Below are 19,014 nucleotides of genomic sequence, written 5' to 3'. Positions count from 1 at the left end.
CTCAAAGAACCAGCTTTTAGTTTTATTGATCTTTGCTATTGTTTTCTTTGTTTCTATTTCATTTATTTCTGCTCTGATCTTTGTGATTTCTTTCCCTCTGCTAACTTTGGGTTTTCTTTGTTCTTCTTTCTGTAGTTCCTTTAGGTGTAAGTTTAGACTGTTTATTTGAGATTTTTCTTGTTTCTTGAGGTAGGCTTGTATAGCTATAAACTTCCCTCTTAGAACTGCTTTTGCCATATACCATAGGTTTTGGATCATCGTGTTTTCATTGTCATTTGTATCTAGGTATTTTTTGATTTCCTCTTTGATTTCTTCAGTGATCTCTTGGTTATTTAGTAACATATTGTTTAACCCCCATGTGTTTGTGTTTTTTACTTTTTTCCCATAATTGATTTGTAATCTCATAGTGTTGTGGTCAGAAAAGATGCTTGTTATGATTTCAATTGTCTTAAATTTACTTAAGCTTGATTTGTGACCAAGATGTGATCTCTCCTGGAGAATGTTCTATGCGCACTTGAGAAGAAAGTGTAATCTGCTGTTTTTTGATGGAATGTCCTATAAATATCAATTAAATATATCTGGTCTATTGTGTCATTTAAAGCTTTTTTTTCCTTATTTATTTTCTGTTTGTAACCCAGAGGTCTCTTAGGCTATCTTCATTTCTTTTCATTCTTTTTTCTTTTTTTTTTTTTTTTGTGGTACACGGGGCTCTCACTCTTGTGGCCTCTCCCATTGCGGAGCACAGGCTCCGGACACGCAGGTTCAGCAGCCATGGCTCAAGGGACCAGCCGATTCAGTTAGCAGTTGCCTTATGTATTGAGGTGCTCCTATGTTGGCTGCATATACATTTACAATTGTTAAATCTTCTTTTTTGATTGATGGAATATATTTTTCCATCTCCTCACTTTCAGTCTGTATGTGTCCCTAGGTCTGAAGTGAGTCTCTTGTAGACAGTATATATAGGGTTCTTATTTTTGTATCCATTCAGTGAGCCTGTGTCTTTTGGTTGGAGCATTTAATCCATTCATGTTTAAGGTAATTATCGATATGTATATTCCTATTATCATTTTCTTAATTGTTTGGGGTTTATTTTTGTAGGTCCTTTTTTTCTCTTGCATTTCCCACTTAGAGAAGTTCCTATATCATTTGTTGTAGAGCTGGTTTGGTGGTGCTGAATTCTCTTAGCTTTTGCTTGTCTGTAAAGCTTTTGATTTCTCCATTGAATCTGAATGAGATCCTTGCCGGTTAGAGTAATCTTGGTTGTAGGTTCTTCCCTTTCATCACTTTAAGTATATCATGTCACTCTCTTCTGGCTTGTAAAGTTTCTGCTGAGAAATCAGCTGTCAACCTTATGGAAGTTCCCTTGTATATTATTTTTCATTTTTCCCTTGCTGCTTTCGATAATTTTTCTTTGTCTTTAATCTTTACCAATTCGATTACTATGTGTTTTGGTGTGTTTCTCCTTGGGTTTATCCTATTTGGGACTCTCTGTGCTTCCTGCACTTGGGTGGCTCTTTCCTTTCCCGTGTTAGGGAAGTTTTTGACTATAATCTCTTCAAATATCTTCTTCAGTCCTATCTCTCTCTCTTCTCCTTCTGGGACCCCTATAATGTGAATGTTGTTACATTTAATGTGGGATCTTCCCGGACCGGGGCACGAACCTGTGTCCCCTGCATCTGCAGGCGACCTCTCAACCACTGTGCCACCAGGGAAGCCCTCATTCTTTTTTCTTTATTTTGTTCTGCAGCAGTGAATTCCACCATTCTGTCTTCCAGGTCACTTATCTGTTCTTCTGCCTCAGTTATTCTGCTATTGATTCCTTCTAGTGTAGTTTTCATTTCAGTTATTGTATTATTCATCTCTGTTTGTTTGTTCTTTCATTCTTCTAGTTCTTTGTTAATCATTTCTTGCAGCTTCTTGATCTTTGCCTTCATTCTTTTTCCAAGGTCCTGTATCATCTTCACTGTCATTATTCTGAATTTTTTTCCTGGAAGGTTGCATATCTCCACTTCATTTAGTTGTTTTTCTGGGATTTTATGTTTTTCCTTCATCTGGTACCTAGCCCTCTGCCTTTTCGTCTTGTCTATCTTTCTGTGAATGTGGTTTTTGTTCCACAGGCTGCAGGATTGTAGCTCTTCTTGCTTCTGCTGTCTTCTCTCTGGTGGATGAGGCTATCTAAGAGGCTTGTGCAAGTTTCCTGATGCGAAAGACTGGTGGTAGGTAGAGCTGGCTGTTGCTCTGGTGGGCAGGACTCAGTAAAAGTTTAATCTGCTTGTCTGCTGATGGGTGGGGCTGCACCTCCTCCCTGGCGGTTGTTTGGCTTGAGGCACCCCAACACTGGAGCCTACCCGAGCTCTTTGGCAGAGCTAATGGCAGACTCTTGGAAGGCTCACGCCAAGGATTACTTCCCAGAACTTCTGCTGCCAGTATCCTTGTCCTCACAGTGAGACACAGCCACACCCTGCCTCTGCAGGAGACTCTCCAACACTAGCAGGTAGGTCTGGTTCAGTGTCTATGGGGTCACTGCTCCTTCCCCTGTGTCCCAATGAGCACACTACTTTGTGTGTGCCCTACAAGAGGGGAGTCTCTGTTTTCCCAGTCCTGTCGAAGTCCTGCAATCAAATCCCACTAGTGTTCAAAGTCTGATTCTCTAGGAATTCCTCCTCCCGTTGCTGGACCCCCAGCTTCAGAAGCCTGATGTGGGGCTCAGAACCTTCACTCCAGTGGGTGGACTTCTGTGGTATAAGTGTTCTCTAGTTTGTGTGTCACCACCTGGAAGTTATGGGATTTGATTTTATTGTGATTGCGCCCCTCTTACCATCTCATTGTGGCTTCTCCTTTGTCTTTGGATGTGGGGTATCTTTTTTTGGTGAATTCCACTGTGTTCCTGTTGATGATTATTCAGCAGTTAGTTGTGATTCCAGTGTTCTCACAAGAGGGAATGAGAGCATGTCCTTCTACTCTGCCATCTTGAACCAATCCTCCTCCCTATCAGTTCATTTAGCACTTCACATGTTTCTGAGATTTGGATTTTAAAAAATCTATCTGCAAACAAATTCTGTCCTTATATTAAACTTGCCTTTTTGATCTCTGAGAAATTTTCTCACATGTATTTTGATTCAGTTACATTTCTTCCTGGATTAGATTCTTGGAATGAACAAATCATACCTAAGTATCTTGGAGAAGAGTGATATGAATCCACCATATCAGTCACCTGGCCTCCCTCATTTCAATTTAAACACATCATCTTTATCCTGTTTGGCAGTTCATCTCGCTATTTCTTTAGCTCTGCATAAAGAAATCAATTTTACTCCAGGATTGAGAAGAGATTGTTTTCAAAGTATGCATATTCTTAGGTCCTAAATTGTATATGAAACAAAAAATTTGATTTTGTTTCCCTTAACACATTTAATCGTGTCTTATAAACTCAGTAAGAACACATAATATAAACAAGATAGCAAATAATCTACACATGACAGCATGTTGGCATTTATAATCTTTAAGGCTTTCAACTGCCACAAAAATAAACTAAATCTTTTAGTAATATTTCTAATTCTCATTATAATTAAAGTTAATTCTTTACTCCAAAGGGTAGAGAAACATATATTATAATTCAACAGTGATATTAATTATTTAAGCTTCTATAACCCTTTAGAATTGTCAAAGTATTTTTCATGATTTTAAGCTTATTTAATTTTCACAACACAAAAACTAGGAAAGCAGGACAGATATTATTTCCTTTTGATGCATGTCATAGCTGAGCTGCTAAATGGCTAGGCTTAGGTCTGAAAGCTAGTAAGAGGCAAAGCCAGAACTCAAATCCTGGTGGGCTTCCGACTTCTGTGAGCAGTGTGCCAAAAGAGTGCATGAAGTAGTGTCTCCTGATTTTTATATAGGAATTCAGAATAAGGCTGTCACTAATGTAAAAAGGTACAAATATATTTCAGCAATGGATCTTTTTAATATATTCTAATTTTTGTAAAGTAGCTTGTAAGATAGTAAAGATTTTTTAATTTTCAAAAATTTTTATACAATTTTTAAAGGTTACTTTGCATTTATACTTATTACAAAATATTGGCTATATTCCCTGTGTTGTACAATACATCTTTGTAAATAGTAAATAGTTTCTTTTTCATAATAAAGATACAGCATAAATAGTAAAACAATAAAGTTAGGCAATTTCTTTTCAAACTTTATTACACAATGCTTTACAAATTTAGAAACTGGAAATCAGGATAAAAGCTTAATGATAAAAGGTGTATACTGAATTCATATTAAGGAACTGAATAGTAAATTTTAATAGGATAGATCGATTTAAGTACTTATTCTTAAATGGGAAAAAGTAAGATAAAAAAGGAAGAAAACACTCATTTTATTATCACATATTTTAGAAGCAAACACTGCAATTAGTATTAAAAAAATCATTATAACTTTTTAATTTGTTTCCAACAATTTAAAATTTCAATCATTTAGAATACCCTGAATATAAAAATCAGCCTGAAGCCACCAATTCATGAAAAACTCGAGCAAAATCCTTCATATTTAAAAATTATTATATATGTTAGTACTTCTTAGTTTAAGCAAGGAAAATTATCACCATAATATATGACTTGCTTAAAGCCACTTTTATCTTTCCATTGGAGCTTTTGAGCAAAAAGAATGAATAAAGTTATGGATTGAAAATATGCTAATGTTTTATGAGAACACTAGAAGAAAAAAAAATCAGAAGTTGATATGAGACTTCATGAAGGCTTCAAAAAAGTTGCATGATCAAGAGCACCAAAGCACCTTGTTAACATAAGAAAGCACATACATATGTCAAGCAAATAATATGCAGAATGATTTTGGTATCACCTTCCAATTCTTTCTGTCTAAGGCTACTTCCATGTATTTAGGAGAAATGTGTCTCCAAATCTCATCAGATGTCTCTTCTTCCATGGTTCTGATTCTGAATTTCAGTGTTCCAAATTGACCTTCACTGGGATGGTCAATTACCTGGATAGTGCTAGGACAGCAATTTCAAGGAAATTCTCAGTCTTTCTTTGCATTTTCATAAAGTTCACAGTTTAAATACATCATCTGTTTAATTCTTATTTTGCCTTTAATTTGCTCTTTACAGTTCTGAGAATTACAACTTCAGGAGACATGTAACTTAACTCCTTCACTGTGTATTATCTGTAAAAAATGTCTACAGAGGTCCTATCCCAGAAAATATATATAGACTGTCATGTCTTTCAATAAAAAGAGCCTTTGAACCCCTATCCTCCACACCCCACTCCACTGCAAGAGTCATAGAGACCTCATTACCTACCATGCTGTACTCAGGAAACCCTGTGCATCTTGAAGACCATCCTCCCATCATCTGTGATAACTGGAACACCAATAGGTTTGGAAAGATATTGGCCTTTTAAGCAAGGCATTGCTTAGCCTAAAGAAGTGACGAATGAAATTTTAGGCATTGTGGCATGGTGAGTGGAAGATATTTATGAACAAAAAGGAAAAGCATTGCCACATATGGGTCACTTTCCATTCTTTTGCTAGATACCATCTTTAGAAAAATCTTCCTGGTTTCTATGGCTTTGCCTTACTGGTTATATTTCCTCATAGAGATGTAAAGATGAATATGAGAGCCACTGATCTCATCTAAGCATTCAAGTTCTTTTCTTTCTAGACACAGAGCAAGATTAAACTTTCTTCTTTTGAAGTTAGGAGGGATTGTGTGACTTGCTTTGACCCATAAACTATGATCAGAAGTGTCATGAGTCACTTTCAAGCAGGTACCTTAAGAGTAAGCACACCAGTCACCATACTCCCTTTTCCCACCTTTGTAATCTTGGAAACACAGAGATAGAGCACCTTAGCCTGAGTCCCTGAGTGTGGATGACATAGGGCAAAACTCCCTCCCCAGATGACTCAAACAAGTAGCAAGAATATGCCTTTATTGTTTTAAGCCAATGATATGTTGGTGTGGTTTGTCCTTACAACAAAAGCTATCCTATCCTGACAGGTATAAGAATCAAGTTGAATACAGTGTAAAACTACTACAAAAATGTTAAAGCTCACATAAACATAAGCTACCATTTCCATGGGAGATGCCTTTTGTTATTCATAAAACAGGCTCTAAGTTTCATCACTTCATTGTAAGCAATTTCAGTTTTAAGTTCAGTCTTGATTTTTGTGTTTGATCAATCAATAAGAGTTTTGCTAGTAAATATATTGATGAACAGGGAATTCTGGAAGCTGCCTAAGTAACTTCTTTTGTTTCATCTTACTTTTTATTGTGGTAACTGTTTTATAACATTATATAAGTTTCATGTGTACAATAATATACTTCTACTTCTGTATACATTATAGCATGCTCACCACCAAAAAGTAGTTTCCATTTATCATCTTACTCTGGATCCCCTTTAACCATTTCAACCTCACCTCCACCTGTTCCCCTTTGGTAACCACTACTCTGAACTCTATCCATGTGTTTGTTTTGTTTGGTTTGTTTTGTTCATTTATTTTGTTTGTTTTTTTACATTCTGTATATGAGTGAAATCATATGGTATTTGTCTTTCTCTGTCTGACTTACTTCATTTAGCATAATACCCTCAAGATCCATCCATGTTCTCCCAAATGGCAAGATTTCATTCTTTTTTATGGCTAAGTAATATTCCATTGCATATATATACCATTACTTCTTTATCCATTCATGTATTAATGGACACTTAGGTTGTTTCCATGTCTTGACTATTGTATATAATAATGTGATGAATATAGGGATGCATATAGTTTTTCAAAGTAGTGTTTTTATATTCTTTGGATAAATACCCAGAAGTGGAATAGCTGGATCATATGGTGGTTTTATTATTAATTTTTTTAAAATTTAAAGTGGGACATTTTATCACTTTAAAGAGAAGCAGAGAAAGCTATTTGGTGGACAATAGATAGTTCTAGGATAGGGATTGTCCTGATTTTCCACCCCAGGGATACATCACAATTCATTAACAGATCAAGAAGCTGTGGACAGCTTTGCTGGCCATCCTGAGAACCCAAGGCAATTTGGCCCTCGTGTGTCTTTTTGTCCCATCTCATTGTCTTCAGGTTTTTTGCTTGGTTATACAATATAGGTCCTGATTAGGTTGGAACAGAGTTTAGGGTAAAAAGCAGTTTCCATGGATTTCAGGACTGCAGTTCTAAGCTATATTTAAAGTCACAGGTATATTTAAAGTCACTATTAATAGTCCAGGCTATTTGGAAGCCTGGAATAAGTCAGAGTTGTGTAACAATATAATGACTGAGAATCTAATGATTTTTAAAAAATAAGAAATAAAATGCATGTCAGAACGATATAAAACCATAAGATGTTTTTCCAGTATGTGCTTCTGAAAGGCTAGTATTTTCTCTTTTCTTCTCTCTTTGTTATATTTCTCTCCATGTAATTGAATTCCATCCTTCTGCCCCATTAACTTTCAAAAGAAGCTATAAAACAGGTGCTAGACTCAGGCAATGTCAGAGCCCTACAAAGATCCATTAAGTAATTAACAAACACTTAAAATATGTTAACAATTCATCAGTGCATTAAACATTTTGAAAAATGACTGTTAGTAATTAGTCATGTTAAATGTTCAGTATGTAAGGAAAATGACAGTTGTAACTCTTCCTGCCACCTTGAAAATAAGCAATATATTTATTGATCTGACCTTACAAAGTGAACTTCTAACCTAGAGTAACTGTTTTGACTCAATCTATAACGTTTTCCTACCATTATTTGACGTGTTTAATGGAACTTCTTATATCCTAATGTTAAGTGGTTGCTAAACTGTAAGTAGGCTTTTTTTTTTTTCTAAAAATGATCCCTGGGCTTCCCTGGTGGCGCAGTGGTTGAGAATCCACCTGCCGATGCAGGGGACACGCGTTCGTGCCCCGGTCCGGGAAGATCCCACATGCCGCGGAGCGGCTGGGCCCGTGAGCCATGGCCGCTGAGCCTGCGTGTCCGGAGCCTGTGCTCCACAACGGGAGAGGCCACAACAGTGAGAGGCCCGCGTACGGCAAAAAAAATAAAAAATAAAAATAAAAATGATCCCTAATTATGGATATTTTAATTTCTACAATAGCTCCTATGCGTAGAATAAGGTAGTCAATAAAAGCTTTCAAGGTCTGATCAGAAGAGCAGTCGCAATTTTTCCTTAACCATACTGCTTGATTTGCAAGAAAAAAGCTATTCCGTTTGATTATTTTCCTCCAAGCGTTATTTGCAGAGCACATGTAATGTAGGGCGCCCTATTTCGGGGCTTTTTAAGGACAGTATTCTGATCTCTTAAGCTTAACGAGCAGCGTTTTTTAAACTTGGGCAAGCAATAAAAGCATTCCTTCACTAGGGCATCCTGGGAGTCCAGGGAGATCAGCTGCTTTCCCCTCAGAGACATTCTGCCCAACCTGAAGTAAAATGCAGAATTAAGAGAATAAAACTACTGGGCTAAAGCAGGAGCAATGTACACGTGAGATACTCAGCTAACAAACTCAGTAGGAGAAAATATTTACACATTTTAATAGGCTTAGTGTTTTATTTTTGTTTCTCACGGTACAACTGTGGGTGTGGAAGGTATCTGCTCAAACATGACCATTTGCTTGGAAGATCTATTTAAAATAAAGGTAAAATGCACGAGTGTAACTATATCAACACACACATGAAGATTGATGTAGTTTTATTTTCTTTTGTAAAGTTTAAATTCCTAAACCTTTCTAATCCAACAAGCTGATAGTTTTTGACTCCAAACTTCCAGTTGACTGCCCTTCCTGAAATAGCCTCTGTGCTTCTTTAGTCTTTAAGCAGCTTGTGTTTTGCTTACCTAGACATCCCAGTTTTTTCCTTTTCTCCATTTTTGCTGAAAGAAAAATTGAGATGCGACCAAACTCAATGATTCAGGGGACTCAGGGAGAAATGTTCTCACAAAATAGTCATTCTACTTCTTCAGACAAACCACTGGTGGTTCATTTCAGTGTGTCCAAGTTGCTATTGTCTTGCTTGGCAAAATCATCTGAATTTTGAGATGGAAAAGCATCCAAGTTGGGTACACAGTAAACTAGCTTAGCTAAGAAAAGAAAGTGAAACAGATCATGACAGTAAAAGCAGAAGAACATCATGAGAAAGGATTACAATTACTGAAAAGTTAAAGTATCAAGTTAAAGAGATTGAAGGTATTGACAAGTCTCATCACAACTCATTGGCAGGATTTTACTTGCTGATTCACTGATTTTTTCCCCCAAATGCTATTTCCCTACTCCAATAATGAGAATATTGTAAGCTTTAAACAGTGAAGTATCAAAGTGAATAATACGATTTTTAATAGAGTCACTAAATTGAAAAGAAATGGACCAGGTCATTATTATAGTCATCATATTGCAAATGCAACCTAAGAGCTATCACAAACATGAGACATATTGTATTTTTATTGGCTGTTGATATAGTAGGTAGGTCTGAGAAACATATCAGTTTAAGTTTGTAATTATTTGTATTATGTAATTATGGCAATTAAATATCTTCTGTGTTTAAGACAAAATGCAAGCTACTGTATGCTCCATTATATACACAAATAAAAACCCATAGAAACAATGTAGAAGCTGGATAAGTTTACAAAGTCCTCACAGCCAGCATTGACTTGTTACTGGTATTAACTCAAACTCACAATCAAAATTTACTTTTCAAATAATTCTTGAAAGCAGATCCAGAAAATAATCTGAAAAGAGAGGATAAGAAACTCTGTAAAGTAAATCTACAAAACTTAATTCAGTGTAATGTTTCAGAAAAGTACTGTTGATTATGATTGAGCTTATTCACAGCTTAATCACAATCATTGTACGAACAGTTGACAATAGAAATACCTGTTATTTACATCGATGAATAACAATCATTACCTTGTGGATATTAATTGTGCACTTACCCTCTGAGCCTCATTTTCCTCATCTGTGAGGTGGGTAAAGTAATAATCCCTATTCCATAGAATTAACGTGAGGACCGACTGAAGTAATGCTCATAAAGTGGTAAGTAAAGTGTCTTGGCCATAGAAAGTTATTTAAAAATAGAATCCAAATCATTTCTATGTCTTTCTAATTGCACTGAGAATAAAAATCAAACATACTATCAAGGCTTTTTATACCCTAAACATCTGACACTTGCCTACATATCTCTATCTCATACTCTATTCCCTTTGCTCAGTATGTGCCAGCCACATATGCTGGCTTTCTTCTGGAAGCTTGAACACACCAAAGAAATTCTCAGTCCAGGACCATTGCTCCTCTTGCTGCCTTTTCCTGGAATGATCATTCTCCAGGCCTTTGAGAGGTGATCCTTTCATCAGTCAGCTCTCAACTCATTGGCTCCATCCTCTAAGAGGTCTTTCCTGACCAGAGGTCTAAAGCTATCCAAACCCCTCCTCTGGCCTCATCCCTCTATGTCTCACTAACCTGGCTTATTTCCTTCATAGACTTTAACTATTGTTAAAAGGTAACTTTCAGAAAAAGGTAAAATTATAACCCTCAGGAAGACATAAAAATAAACATTTAAAGATTCTATTCTACTCCATACAGTGTCATAACCAGTTCAAAAGACAACCTGTAATAGGGAGGGTGGGAGGGAAATGCAAGAGGGAGGGGATATGGGAATATATATATACTTATAGCTGATTCACTTTGTTATACAGCAGAAACTAACACGACATTGTAAAGCAATTATACTCCAATAAAGATGCAAAAAATAAAAGACAACCTGTAAATCAGACAAATTTGTAGATCAGGCATATTGAAATGAATTTGCAAATGGAGATGAAACTGACTTTTTTGGCAGGGGGAGTGGAAGGAAATGGGGAAGAGAAGTCAATTGTACTTCTACTAGACAGGACAGAATTTGCAAGTGTACAAGAATAATTTTGCATTGCTATCAGTTGTCTACAATTTATAGAACTACAGTTACTGAAAGATGATGAATGATTAAAAGCAGATAAACTGGAGGGGTATCCTCTTGACAGTGCATCATTTTCCACTGAAGCACAAATATTTTCCATACTATATATTAATTCATTTATTTATTTACTTGTTTATTTTCTATTTAACCCACTTACTCATTTATTGAAGACTGTCCCCATTGCAAGCTTCCTCAGGGCAGGGATTTTGATTTGTATACTGATGAATCCCAAATGCCTAGAACCATGCCTGACATATATAATCTATAAATACAGTTTTAAAAAAAGGAAATACTTGATATATGCTTGTTTTCACTGCTTTATAGGTACCATTTTCACCTTTCTTGAAACTTGTACAATCTTGTTCACATTTTTATTGTCTTCCTCTTCCCCTGCTAATTTCAATAGCCTTAGAAACATGGACGTTTAGAGCTGAGGGGGAAACTCAGAAATCAATAAATTTCAAAAGCCTTGTTTTATGGGTAACATAATTGATGTCTTGAGTGATTTGACAAATGTTGTTAGCAGAGCCAAGGCTAGACCCTGCTGTCCTGATATTCAGCCCAGGGTTCTTCCCCAAACAAGATTTTCTTAAATTTGAATAACAGAGTAATTTCTTTTAATATGAATTAAAAGTCTAACTCAGAGAAGCACTGACTTATGAGCTCAGAGTATCAAAATATCTTTCAATTGTGCATTATCACCTCAAAAAACAAGTTTATTTTTATAATTGATAAAATATTAATTTAGATTATCATCAAAATAAAAACTACAGATTAAAAAAAAATCCTCACCTCAAAAATCCTCAAGAATGTATGCATGGATACAGGGTGAAGAAACACTGAACCCAATTATGACCCTCCAGCCAATCTGATATCACAGATTTGCAACATTTTTTTCACTATGCTTGCCTTCAAATTGTTTTTAATTCTATAAATGTCTATAGTACTTGGATATTGAAAATAGGTACAATGAGACAGCAAATATAAAAATTAAGAAGTTACAGTCATCTTGAAGAATTTTTGGTCTAATGAAAGAACTAAGAAAAATATACAGTAATTATAACACTAGGAAAAATATGTGTATTAGTCACAATTCTCCAGAGATACGGAACCTACAGGATATACACATGGGAAGAGATTTATTATAAGGGATTGCTCATGGAGATCTGCATCTAGCAAGTTGGAGACCTGAGAGAGTCACTGTGTTACTGACCAGGGTTCTTGGCCTTCCCTAATCAATAGAAATTGATAAGAGGCCAGACAAGAAATTCTGGCAAGGCTTTTTTGGGGCTCCTGCTGCAGCAGGGAGGAACAAAAACAAGTAACAGGTTTCCTTGGTCACTCGCTCGGTGGTGAGCTGGTTCCTTATATGGGGTGAGGGTAGGGGCGGGTCCAGGGGGTGGGGCCGGAGCTGTGGCTTAGGTGGTTTGCCCACCCCTTTAGTGGTGTTGTGTGCAGGGGGCATGCGCAGTACCCTGCTTTTGCTCCTGGTATCATGTTTTTGCTCCCGACTCTTCAGAAGTGGCAGTTGGGTTTTTGGTCTTTTTTGTAACTTTTTGTCCATGATTTTCCCCAATGGTACATAAATGCAGCTATTTTTAGTCCCTTAGAGTTTCTTTGTATTTTGTTGCTCGAGGAGACGTTTGTCCAGGTGCAAACACTGCAGCAAAGGGTCCCAGGTTCCAGATTCCAGCCTGTCTGAAGTGATATAGTTCCAGTTGGAATACATAGACCTGAGAATCAGGAGAGCTGATGATGGTGTAAGTTCCTGTCCAGAATGGTAGGCTTGAGACCCAACAAGAACTGTTTTTTCAGTTCAAGTCCAAAGGTGAGAAAAGACCAATATCCCAGTTCAATCAGTCAGGCAGGAAGAGTTCTCTCTCTCATGGGAGGGTCAGCCTTTTTGTTTATTCATGCCTTCAACTGATTGGGTGTGGGTCTCCCACATTAAAGAGGACAATCTACTTTACTCAGTCTGCTGATCCAAATGATAATCTAATCCAAAAACGTCTGCACAGGTACCAGAATAATGTTTGACGAAATATCTGCATACTCCAAGTCCCAGTCAAGTTGATACATAAAATTTCCCAATACTATTTGTAACTCGTTGTTAAAAATAAAATTTAATTGCCTCAAAGGTTTAAAAGGTTGGAAACAAGAGTTCACTTCAGAAAATAAGCTATTGATTTTCCCTCATTTATTCTTCAATCCTGTTGTTCACTCATCTGGTATTTATTGAGCAGTTACATGGGAGAGATTCCATTTAAAGGTTGGAATTTCAACACAAAGCCCCACCCCTATAGAGAACGTATGCTCTGGCGATATGGACAGCACCTAGACCACAGAACCATGTAGCATTCCTCCCTGCTCTCCTGATAAGATCTTGGCCAGGGTGTCTCCATTCCTGCACTTTTCACAGCTTTCTACCTGTCCTTTCTCTTGCTTGCCAATGTTCCTGGCAGATTAGCCATTGAATTCCTCCTCTGTTCACCCATTTCAGATATTTGTTAAGAAAGTTGGTCATTTTTGGCTCAGCCTGGGTCTGTGGTCCTGCTAAGCCTTTTAATCTTCCTCCTCCTTTATATTGTGCCCGCTGGGTCATGTCCACATCTTGCCGTTGACCTTCACTGCACTTGGACCACAAAAGACCCTCACAGTCACTGTGGAAGCCACACACTTAGAGTCTGTGTGGTCCTCCGTGCCCCATAATACCCTCAGTACTGTTCTACAGATTTTCTCTTTAGGGCAGGCCCTGTGTCACATGCCTTACAGACATTATCACATTTTCACATCCTAGGAACCTTCAAGCTTGGGAGTTATTATGATCTCCATTTTGCATATGAGAAAATGGAAACTTTAAGAGGCTTAAAAAATCTTCAAGGTCACATATCTCAAAAATGATGCACCCAGAATTTAAAGTCCCACAGTCTAGTTCTGGATTCCAAATTCTTCCAGCCATGTAATTCTGTCTCCTCTGTCATTATCCTCCTTCTGGGACACCCCCCATCTCCCATTACTCCCCTGGGCTCTCTCTTCTACCTCTGTTTCCTTTTTCTATGTCTGCCTTCATTCTTTCTCTATTCTATTAACTCTTTCCTGACTCCAAACCTTCTCACCTGTCTCTATCCTGGAGGGGAAAAAGAAGTCCTAAGTTAAACAAAAAAACACATATCTATTTGTTCAGCACACCTTTCAATGAGGCATTGAGGCCTGCCAACTATCAGCCTACTTCTCTCCCTTCATGCCAACTTGCAGAAAAAGCAGCCAATTTCTACTTAAAAAAAAATTACATGTCTTTCTTTCTCTCAGACCTTGAGTGTAGTCTACATTACTCTCACTCTGCCAGAATCGTATCTTTCCATCCCCTATGATGTGCACACTGTCAAACAGAATGGCTTTTTCTGAACCCTTATTCTATATGCCCCCCATGTTCTCTTGGTACTGTGGACCAGAGTCATTTGCAATATTTCAGCATAGGTTGACTCTCTAAATAGAGCAGTGGTCCTCAACTGGGCAGAGGTCAGGGAGGGAAATTTTGTCCTCGGGACATTTGGAAGTGTCTACAGACTTTTTTTGATGGACATGACTGGGGAGGAAGTCTACTGGATTCTAGTGGGTAGAGGCCAGGGATGCTGCTAAATGTCTTATAATGCACAGACAGCCCCTCATAACAAAGGATTATCCAGCTCAAAAGTTAATAGTGCTGAGATTGAGAAATCTTTAGAGTGAAAGGGAAAGAGAATTTTTAAAATTTTCTGTGTTTCAAACTCAAAGTAGATCCACCTGGTTTAAACTGCCATAATTGGATTATAGAAATGTTATTCTACTTTTATTTTCCACTTTGGCATCTGGCACAGACAAAATGATAAATGCAGCAGAGAGCACATCATGACCAGCCTCTGAGTGTGTGTCAGACTATAACACCTGGTGCTAACTACCAGCTACAAATTCCTAAGAGGTTTTCAGTCTGGACGCCTTTCAAAATCTACCCATGTGCCATGATATTCAGCTCGGCAGCAGTGTTCCTATTAGTAGTGCTCAAAATCCAGCTTCATGAAACTAATGACAGGGAATTTTCCACAAAGAGCCTTGTTCTCCCTATTTCTCCTCTTTTCTGAGTTGACTGGAAGAGCTTCCATTTTCTGGTCATCACTGCTCAGGCATAGAGGGATTGTAGAAGGAATTGGTTGTAAACTTATTAAAAACAAGATTTTATTACATTGTGGAATATCTGACAAATACTCAGTAAAGTATAGGAAACGTAAGCTTAATTCCTGATACAAAAATTGCAAATGTCTTATACAGTTGTAGATTTTCAACAAGTATTTGTTGAATAAGCTATCATCTTTCCATTCTGATTCCATAAATTGAAACCATCAAATCCCCACCCTGAACTCCATGGTCCTCTTCAATTCCAGGACCTATTCAATTAGATTACAGCCTGGCTCCAACTGACCTTCAAGTTTAATTTCTCGGTAATTTTGCCTATGAACCCTGCTGTATTCAAGCCAGTATAATTAAAGTTTCAAAAATAGTCTGTTCCCACAAGTCTCTCTGAAGTACAAGACTTGTTCAATAGAAAAAAAAAAAAAAAAACTCTTCTGAAAATGTAAATTCTATGCAATGAGACCCAATAATTTTAAAGGCAATATTGTAGTGTTAAATGTTTACAATACGGAAATTGTTTGTATAAAATGGAAAAAGTTGAGAACAAACTTGAGCTTCAATAAAAAACATAATATATAAAATAGGCTCCTATCCAGGGACCTGATGCTAGAACATGTGAAATCTTGCCTCTTAAACAAGTAGAAAAATCTTGCCAAAATGTCAAAATATGCTAACCACCCTTTTCTTTACCTACTCTATGGACTTCAGAAAAATCCCACAGTACAAAAAGTATTTAACAATCTCCATTTTTATTGCAATATCACCAACAATTAGAATCTAATGCTACAAAGTTGACTTATATGTGTCATATTTAATACTAAATATACTTCTTCACAATACCCTACCTCCACAAATGTCTGGAGGACATGAGTTCCTTTTTTGCCTTGTGTTGTGGAAACTCCTTATTCTCCTAAAATCTTATTGTCCTACCCAGTTTATCATTCTTAACTCCTCATTGCTATTGTTTTTCTTCTTTTCTCTGAAATCCTCTCCCTCCCTGGAAGCTAATTTCATTCCAGCTATGGTGAGGTTGTGTACCAAAGTGATTAAGAGCATTTTGGTTTTGGAATCAGACGTTTCTGGATCATAGTCCACATGTAGACACTTACTAGTTGGTACTTGAGGTCTCTCACCCTCAGGGAAGATGGTTGCTGCTTCTTAGAGCATTACATCCCATTCCTAGCTTAAAGGAAAGGAAAGACCAGGAATGAAAATACTTCTAGCAAGGTGTTATCTTGGAAGATACACTCTCTCCAGGGATATTTGCTTATATCTAATTGGCTAGAACAGTGTCACATGGCCACTTCTAGATTAAGAAAGAACTGGAAATTGGTTTATTTTGTTCCACTTGTCTATATTAGAGGAAACTGAGGGATTGAGAAAGAAAGAGGTTATAATAATGCTCACCCTTTACTCTTTGCCACGTGCAGTTCCACCAATACAGAAGGCTTGATATGGCATCTTTATTCATTTGTTCAATTTCAGTGTATTGTCATGTATTTAAACTTACATACTCTTGGTTAGGTGGATTTATGGGTTACATTATCTAATTATAACTGAATGAAATCTCACATAAAAGATAAGTATCTTTTTTTTTTTTTTTTTTTTGTGGTATGCGGGCCTCCCTCTGCTGCGGCCTCTCCCCTTGCGGAGCACAGCTCAGCGGCCATGGCTCACGGGCCCAGCCGCTCCGCGGCATGTGGGATCCTCCCAGACCGGGGCGCGAACCCGGTTCCCCTGCATCGGCAGGCGGACGCGCAACTACTGCGCCACCAGGGAAGCCCAAAAGATAAGTATCTTAAAAATGATTTGTCCAAGGAAACTATGATATGAAGATAATACTACTAATAAAAGAAACACAAACTACAATACAAGGTCATTATCACACACATTCTGTGACTAAAATGATCACAATCCAAACAGATCAGACTAGAAATCTGGCAAAAATGTTGAAATTGTCTGAAAGACTTAAGGATAAACTTCACCTAAAGTGTATATGGGATGTTGAGATGCCATATACATGAAACCATTGTGATTTGTCTGAAAAACACTCAGAATTTAAAACATACAAGCACCAAGCCTGCAGAATATGAAAACAAACTCTACAACTTTTTAAAGTAACGTTTAAATTTATGTGAATCTCAGTCCATTACTTTAAATTTTTCAGTGAATTTGATAAATATTTGGAGTCTTCTGTTGAAATTTTCTTACCTAATAGGAAAAAACAAAGAGACATCAATAGGGAAATACTTACTTCTTTTCCACAGCAAAGTTGGCTGAAATGATATATGAAAAATAATGTGGACGGTGATAAACCGAAATGCATTTCTCTGTCAGCAAGTTCTGTTGGAAGACTTGTGGAGAGGGAGAGGAAACATTGCTCCTGCAGATTTGGAGAACATAGTAATATATTTGAATAAATTATCCAGGGTGGGTGAATGACTATAGAGTTGGATAAAAGTAAAAGTATTTTTAGCATCTCTCAGCTCTTAAGCTGAGAGATTTTTTTAAAGATTCTTTTTTCAATCACGACTGTACAAATAACTGCATCTTTGTATACCATTGAAAGAAAATGTACCAGAGATTATGTAGTCTCACCATAAAATGAATTATCTAATGTATTCACCAGAAGAGGCTGTGCTATAATATAGTAACAAATTAAATCAAAATTACAAGGGCTTAACAAGTTAAAAGTTTACTTCTTGTTTTTACCAGGTCTTCTATGTGTCTAATAGCTTCTTCCCAAGGGGGCTTTCAAGCAATGACCTAGATATCCAGTGTGCTTCCCCTTTTGTGCTCCATGATCTCAGCACAAGGCTGCCAGGTCACTGTAGCAGGAAAAGAAATGGCTGGATCTTCATGCAGGGGCTTTTTACTGCCTTAGGCAGTAAAAAAAAAAAAAAGAAAAAGTCACTTCCACTTACATTCCACTGGTCAGAAGTGGTTGATGGCTCCATTCATGGTAAAATGGTGGGAAGTATCATTTCCTGTGTACACAGGAAATAGAGATGAACTGAATAATGATGACCACTAGTACAGTTTTCCACATTTAATACACCTAATTTTTAAAATTAGAAGTGTGTAAAAGTAAACATTATGGAGCAGTTTCTTTGATGGAATGAGAAAAGGATTCCAGAACAAGGTTACAAAGGTAGCACTATATGTGAAACTCATTTACTGCATATTTCACAGACAATGTATTTTAGCAATGAGGTTGAAGCCAGAGTATTATGGATGAGGTTAATTTGAAACTTAGAATTTTCCATTATACTCTCACTAGTATGAAATATTAAATTTATAATCTACCAGGTTCTTCTGTTTTCAGTGATCAGTGCTGTTTAATTGCTCTCTCTTAACTGTTGAAGCAGACCTGCATTACTTTTAATTGTTGTAAATTTCACATTTTAGCAACTGTAGGGCAAGCATTACCTTGATATCAAAACCATACAAAGATATCACACACAATAAAGTTACAGGTCTATATCACTGATGAACATACATGCAAAAATCTTTAACAAAATATTAGCAAACCAAATGCAATGATACATTACAAGGATCATATGCCATGATCAAGTGTGATTTACCCCAGGGATTCAAGGATGGTTCACTATCTACAAATCAATCAAATATGATGCATGACATTAACAAATTGACGATAAGGATCATTTGACTGTCTCAATAGATATCGAAAAAGCTTTAGGCAAAATTTAACATCCACCTGTGATAAAAATTCTCAACGAAGTGGGTATAGAGGGAAAGTGTCTCAACATAATAAAGGCCATATATGATAAGCCCACAGCTAACATCATACTCAATGGTGAAAAGCTGAAAGCATTTTCTCTAAGATCAGGAACAAAACAAGGATGCCCACTCTTGCCACTTTTTTAAACGTAGTAATG

Source organism: Physeter macrocephalus, chromosome 11, assembly GCF_002837175.3.
Source record: "Physeter macrocephalus isolate SW-GA chromosome 11, ASM283717v5, whole genome shotgun sequence".
Taxonomy (NCBI): domain Eukaryota; kingdom Metazoa; phylum Chordata; class Mammalia; order Artiodactyla; family Physeteridae; genus Physeter; species Physeter macrocephalus.
The sequence above is the reverse complement of the archived record's forward strand: the minus strand, read 5'-3'. Positions refer to the sequence as shown.